The sequence below is a fragment of the Pollicipes pollicipes genome, unplaced genomic scaffold, assembly GCF_011947565.3.
Source record: "Pollicipes pollicipes isolate AB1234 unplaced genomic scaffold, Ppol_2.1 Scaffold_4295;HRSCAF=5057_pilon_pilon_pilon, whole genome shotgun sequence".
NCBI classification, from domain to species: Eukaryota; Metazoa; Arthropoda; class Thecostraca; order Pollicipedomorpha; family Pollicipedidae; genus Pollicipes; species Pollicipes pollicipes.
The window spans coordinates 101,656-107,931 of NW_023596461.1; the positions used below are offsets into that span (position 1 = coordinate 101,656).

Sequence of the window (6,276 nt, forward strand, 5' to 3'; positions counted from 1 at the left end):
ATTGTGAAAACTTTATTGTTGTGAATTTTTATATACACATGTATGTATGTATGTACATATGCATGTATTTATGCATGCATTTATGTATGCATAAATACATGCATATGGAATATACATGCATGCATATTAGAACACAAATGGACAAAATCCGGGACATTTTCCGCACCTGTCTCCCTATGGTGACGTCCAAGACTTTGCCCCCCAATCATTTTGAGGAATTGATGCCCATGGCCGATGACGATGAAAGAGTGGCAACTTTCAGTTAGTCTGGATTAAAGACGCAATTTTCCAGCCCGCCAACTCCCCAATTTCTGACCCGCAAGAATCCGCGGGTTTTTGCTGGTTTATGGGCCAGACTCGGCGGGCTTTTGGGGTCCAAAACTTAAGCAGGCAAAACAAGGTATGTTTTGCTTTCCTTAAGTTTAAGATCATTTCAAATGCAGAGTATGCTGCCAAACACAGAACAATCATGAAACAAACATAGTTTTATTTTTAAGAGCAAAAGAACCGGTGACAGAAAACCCACGACGGACATGCTACACCAGAAAACCAAGTTACACAAAATGCACAGCTTAAAGCGAACATCTCACCCAAAAATTATACAATAACAACCCAAACTTTCAAAGTTATAGCCTTATGTCATTTAGCAGCACTTGGGTGGGTCCTTAGTATAATTGTGCCTACACATTGCACTAGAATGTTGTGAGGGTGTGGTGCACTTATCCTTTCTTGCTTTTCACAAAAGCCACAATTCACAAATCACGATCAATATCTATGATTAATGAAATGTATGGGAAATTGTGGGCCAATTTGCCCTAGCTTCTCTCTCTTGTCAACACAGCCTGCAGTTACTGGCGTATCAAATGCGCAACAATGGAAACTGAAAAAGCGTTGGAACAGAGTTTGTTTATCTTGGCAGAAAATGTAATTTGCGACCACGAATACAGGGCACTCACACGATACGACCCCCCCCCCCCCTGCCATTGGCAGTATTTTTCAACCTTGTCTACACAAGGGCTTTTGTCATGTCTGACTTGTACATTTTTCCAAAATTGTATCTGCGTGCAGTTCTGTATGAACAAAAATCATCCCATGCCTCATGGACGTCATAGTATGACGTTCATGAGGCATTGTATAGAGATCGAACGTTGCAGTCTTGAGGCTTTCAAAACTGCAGAATGAGTTCTTGAAAACTACTGGAACACCTTTTATTCGTTTCATACAAGTTTTCTTCTTCCTGCGGGATTCAACAATATGTCAAAGTTTTCGATGGTTTTGCTAAATATCAATGTCACTGGAGGGGCAAATATATTCGTGCACAAAACATCATTGCCATCTTTGCTTTCATGTGGCCTTCACACAGCATGGCACAAATCGCGCAGCGATGGTTGTGGGATGGAACGTGTACGGTGGTAAGATTTTGAATGTGAATTATTTGAAAGCTACCATGTGGTTTTTGTGTGGTGTGGTTGCATGATATATCCACTTGAAAACAGCAAACACCACATAGGGGGCCGGCTCTGGTTCTCCAATTAGAAATTTGACATTGTGGCAATGGTGAAAGTCAATTGATAATTGAGCTCAAGCACTTAGTGATGAACTGACACTTTCCATGACTCAAAACATTCAGCACTTTGTACCCTGTCAGTGCAAGGCTATCAGTTGGTGCATGCAATCTCTGAAGCATTGGCCTGTGGTATATTAAGATGAGGTAGAAGAGTGAATATTTGGGGCATTTTGGTGAAAAACAAATTTCACTTCCACCCCATCAGTTGAAAACTGTGTTCACAATGTTTAAGATCTACTTTGGTGCACGACAAATTCCATTGTGCAGGTACTTGGATTGCTGCTCTCCCACTAACATCACTGGTGTTAGCAAAACAATGTCACGCATTAGATGACAATTACATGCCATTTTATGCATAATGCAGTATATAGTTCTGAAATTAAGGTGGGATGATAAACTGCATATTGCAATAAATGAATACTTGCAGGCTAATGGTGAATCAGCATTATCACATAGTGGACTTTTGCGCGCTGGATCACTGGCCAGGCGGGCTCTTGCGCGTTGGATCACGGCAAGGCGGGCTTTTGCGCGCTGGATCACTGGCAAGACGGGTTTTTGCGCGCTGGATCACTAGCTAGGCGGGGTGGGCTAGACTGCAGGCTAATGTTGCTTTGGAGAGTTGCGGCTCTTGTCTGGATTTATTAGGCTCAAAAATCGGCTCAAAATAATTATGGCCATTTGTTGCTTTTAAAAGGAGCGTCCCACCTTCATGACATGTCTAAAAAAACACACACAAACACACACGAGTGAAAACTCAGGACTAATTATGTTTTATAATAACACTGGATAGTGGCACAACAGTACCGTGAAGAGATCATAAAATTATCAGTTCTAATAATTTTCGAGTCCAAACTACGCTGTCAACGCTTTGTAACAACACTACACCTCTTCGCTGCAGCCGCAAGCACCGTCGTCATGATAACCACCTTGCGCACCTCTACTGGTGCGAAGAAAAGAACGTTTATGGTTGGCCCAGGGAGCAAGGGCCTGTCACCGAGAAGTACACTGGTTTAAGTTTGAGGCGGTGCGTCACATGGATTATGTGATACGCCCATTCCCAAAGCCAAAGCGCGCCTCGAAAAGAACAGCAGTGGTGAACGTCATAAGGGAAAAATCAATGCCATCTAATAAAGTTTCGTTATATTCGCGGGTTAATAGTTTCATGTCTACAGATACTTGCGCGTAAGTAGCGTGTTTCAGGCTTTCATGGCATATATTACACAAACATTCTGACACCTTTGTGTGGCATACATCACAGAACACAAAAGTTGGAATGGCAAGGCAAGGAAATTGGCATTGGGCAGGCGGGCATTCCAACCGCTCATATTCCGTTGGTATAGTTTCAGCTCGTGCCGAAACACTCCAAAAGGATGCGATTCAGAGCCAACGCCTAATGGATACAAATTTGAGAGCGGTGGTAAGTAATCGACATAACGAACTAATTGAAAGCATACCTGATGTGCTGAGGGCTTGAAAACTTGAGCCGAAAGTCGTGTCGGCTGTTGTGGACGATACATGATGCACCGCACACAGACATATCACAACGCCCAAGTCCTTTAGCAACTATGAACCGGCCGCAAGGCCTCCAAATAACGTTGGATACAACGGCAGTGCATCCGCATATTCCGTCCGCAGTGTATGCATCACAGGGCACTGGTAGCGTTAGTCTGTAGCTCGAGAGCATCTACTTAGCGCCCCGAGCATGTACTACCAATTCAAATCCACCAGCAGCGACCGAGTGAACGAACATGGCTCGAGCCACAGTTGCTGAGGCCCGTCCAACCGCTCGTCAGAGGGGCGGCTAATGGTCAGAGGGGTGGCTCGATGTCAGAGGGTGGCTCGATGTCGGAGGGGTGGCTCGATGTCGGAGGGGTGGCTCGTTGTCAGAGGGGTGCCTCGTTGTTAGCGGGGTGACTCATGGGTCAGAGACCCCACGGTGAGAGGAAAGTCAGGCGGACGGCTCATGACAACAGGGCGGGCTCTGAAAAAGCCGTTCAGTAAGCCACTTCTCCCAATCTCACCTCTGAACGACGAGCGCTCTCGGCCGCTGCCGTTCCGCGGCGGATTTGCTGCTGAGCACGCTCTCACCCCTCCCCGTCAGTACAACAGTCCAACTGCGCCACGGCCGCTCTGATCCTGTCCTTACGCTCCCCGGGGCGTGTGAGAACTGACCACCACGCGTGCCGTCTCGCGCCACACTGACGATACGGCCTTGTAACCGGCGCTTGCTCCGACCGGGGCCGGCCGAGCGGGAGGGGAGGGGAACGCGGCAGCCGTATGCCCCGACGTCCGTTCGCCGCCGGCTGCCGCTGGCGGGCGGGGACTGCTGGGCCGGCGACCCGCGCGCGCGGACGGCGACGACTCCGCTGCCGTTCGGACCGCGCCGACGCGTTGGTACTGACAGCAGCGGGGCATCGACAGCCTGATCAGTCGCAGACCATGCTGCAGACTGGTGCTCAACTCCGTGTCCAGTCGGGGTCAGTCCGGAAATTGACCCGGTTTTCGACGAGACATGCGGGTTTCGTTCATGTGTGATTGCGTGCAAGTAGGACTCGGAGCTGAGCCAATCATATTGGCTGGGATCGTCGATGAGCTTACCATGCTAGAAAACAGAAGAGCGGTACGTTTATGTTGGCGGTTGTTACATTTAAACAATGTTTTTTATATGAAAACATTATCATCGTGTCATGTAATTATTACATATGCACTAAATGAAACGTTTGATGTTTTTCCAGCCTTGGCATCAAAATTAATTCCCTTTTTTAGATCGCAGACATGCGTACATATTCAGAGCTTTGCATGTTCGCGTGCTATTCATCCAAATCAACTCCGAAATCCTGCAAAACCACCTGAGGAGAGTCGCGGTCAACTGAAAATGACAGGCGAGATTAATCTAATGCGATATGAGTTGCAGTTTAACCCGACTCTCCCAGCGTGCAATAAACACAAACCTAAGCACCTTGGGTCCTCGCAGTTCACGAGTGAAGGCATGTGTAACACAAGCACACCTTAGTCGGGGATTCTGCATTAATTTCGAGAGCGATGTCAACGCATTGCGTAAGCCAGTCTTAACGAACTGGATGGACGAGAAAAGGAAGAAAGATGGGCGATCATTGATCTCCTTTGAGAGGCGTCTGATCTGCTCTAACGCCTTAATGATCTGCCCTAAGGAACGCGTCGACCGTTTGAGGTGCAGGTCGCATGGCGTGCCGCGTGCATGTCTGATGTACCTGCATGCCATGCGTCTAGCGGCACATCACTTTTGAAATTTTGGCACAACATACATTCAACGACCATCGTCGCAAGAAATTCGCACGTGGGCCAGCAAACCTCATTTACAGCGATTCAGTTTTGTTTGTTTGTAGTGCGAAGACAAGCGGCATTGTCATAGAACTTAAGTGCTCTATATGATATTGACATTAGGAAAGATGGTTGGTGCTTAGGCGTGAGCTCTGAGAGCTTGAACGCTACTTGGTGGGTAAACAGATTGTATTTTCTACTTGGTAAATTAGCTTGCTTGTTGGTAGATTCTGTTCATTGTTCGTTGAACGACACGTCATTTCTGATGTACGACATTTTTACAATGCATCCACCAACTATAACGGTGAGTGCTCCAGCCCACATGTTAACAGGCGCTCGGGTGAGAGGGCTCAGTTTGACCCCGAACGATTTTTTCCAGAATAATTTCCGGATGGTGCGGTGTGGCCGCGCCAAACTTTGCATAGCTGTTGACAATTAAAGAGCGGGTCTTATGGCGTAACAAATTAGATGTACCATGAAAGATTGCTGACCTAAGGCAGGTCAAAGTTACGTCATAGCTGTCAGCGAAGGCCATTTCTAGAGAATCGCTCATTCTGATGCGACAACTGAGTGTCATGCAAAGCGATACATTTCTAAGATAATTTCTTTGGAAACAAACCAACTGAAATAAGACCTATAAAAATTCCGGTGATCTGGACTCAGGCATGAAGGTCAAGCAGGGTCAAAACTTGCCTGCTGTTTTGCTCGAGAGTTTGCTTGGTAATATAATTTTTGGTGTTTACTTCAAATTCACTGATACCGCAAAATATATGCTCCATGGATGCATTAAAGATCAGAGCAGGCCACTGACCTGAAATAACCCAGGTCAACATTTTTTTCAGAACAATTCCCCTAGCGTAATCCCTTCTGCTTATTTCAGCAAAATGAGAACAATCTTGTAAGTTCTTGGTCAGCTTGACCTTGAGGTCAAAAAAGATCCCTGAGCTTAATTCAACACCATTGATATTTTGCTTGGAACAGGTATCTAGGTTCAAAGCGGTTGCATGAGGAGGGCTAGGGCCCTTTGGACACTAATCGAAGGTCTGACCTTCACTTATTGAAATTTGACTTATATGATCCATAGGCCATGATCTAGGAACCTCGAACCTTGACACAAGTAAGTTCACATACAGTCCAACCCACTCTGTGAATTCATTATCTCTAGCTGTCTCAGTTCTTGAGATCTCAGTGGGGTCAAATCGACTCCCATCTGAGTGAAGGGTATTCAGCTGGCCACCCGGGCGCGTGACCCCACCAAATTCCTGCAGAGGGGGCGAACACATGGGAGCACTAGGCTGGGTAAAATTGGACTGCAGGTAGCCACTTCATGGTGTCGATGCCTTCTTGCTGCTGCAAAGTATGAATATCGACAGACCCACGAGGATGAGTTTCTACGCGACATTTTTCTG

The 6,276-nt window shown here is 46.6% G+C and overlaps 1 protein-coding gene across 1 annotated transcript in view; it reads right to left on the minus strand.

The window, feature by feature from the left end:
- LOC119096475 (indole-3-acetaldehyde oxidase-like) overlaps positions 1-3,827 on the minus strand; it is a 48,021-nt gene extending 44,194 nt beyond the window's left edge. The window contains 1 exon segment of the mRNA XM_037219392.1: positions 3,589-3,827. The gene's annotated coding sequence lies outside the window, so the exon portion shown is untranslated.
- Between the last annotated feature and the right edge of the window lie 2,449 nt (positions 3,828-6,276).